Below are 1,055 nucleotides of genomic sequence, written 5' to 3'. Positions count from 1 at the left end.
CTCCATGAGCTCCCAGGAGATGAGTTCCTAGAAAATGGGGCACCACATGTGGCTAAACAAAACTTTGCTAAAAATAGTGTGTCTGCTCCACTTTGTCTAGTTTATGGATGGATGAGTAGAAAAATAGGGGAAGGAAACAAACAGACAAAGGTACCCAGTGTTCTTTTTTACTTCAATTGCTCTTTTTCACTCTAATTATTATTCTTGTTATTTTTGTGTGTGTGCTAATGAAGGTGTCAGGGATTGATTTGGGTGATGAATGTACCACTATGTAATGGTACTGTAAACAATCGAAAGTACGATTTGTTTTGTATGACTGCGTGGTATATGAATATATCTCAATAAAATGAAGATTAAAAAAAAAAAAAAACATGTAATCATCTGGTCCTCTGTGTAAAAAGGAAACAGGATGGGCTGCAGCTGTTATTTTAATCATAGATAAGTCATAAGTAATGTAGTGAAGTTGAATACAGTCCTAATCAAATGTATGTTTATCAATTGATGTAATGGCTAAACTAATCATCGAATAAAACAAGAGAACTATATTAACAAGTTAGAGACAAGTAATAGTAATCACTCTTCTAATTTTTAGACTTTATATAAGTAAAAGTACATTATATTGCTCTTACAGAAGTTATAGCTTAATTAGTAGAAATATTTCAGTAGAGTTTTGCAAACATTCAAGGCTAAGTCTCTAATAACATTGTGGATACCCTCCTTGGATTGTGAATAACTCATGGATCAAGATGCTTTATTTACCACTCCTAGTTCATATGTAAAAATAGAATATGATTTGATTGAATGTAAATCAAAAGTGCTATAAATTTTCTGTAACTACAGCAAGGGGGAGCTCTCTGATCTCATGTCTAGCTGTGTCTGGAGCAGTGGGGGCTCCCAGGCTTGGTAATGTATCAATTAATTTTTATATTGTAGACTTGTTCCTTTTACCTTAATGCTCCTTTAGTAAAAACGTGTTGAAGTTGCAAAAAAAAAAAAAAAATGTAGCTTATGAGGGGTGACAATGTTATTGGGAAAGCCATATGTACCACATACCC

Source organism: Choloepus didactylus, chromosome 1 (genome assembly GCF_015220235.1).
Source record: "Choloepus didactylus isolate mChoDid1 chromosome 1, mChoDid1.pri, whole genome shotgun sequence".
NCBI classification, from domain to species: Eukaryota; Metazoa; Chordata; class Mammalia; order Pilosa; family Megalonychidae; genus Choloepus; species Choloepus didactylus.
This window is presented reverse-complemented; position numbering follows the sequence as displayed.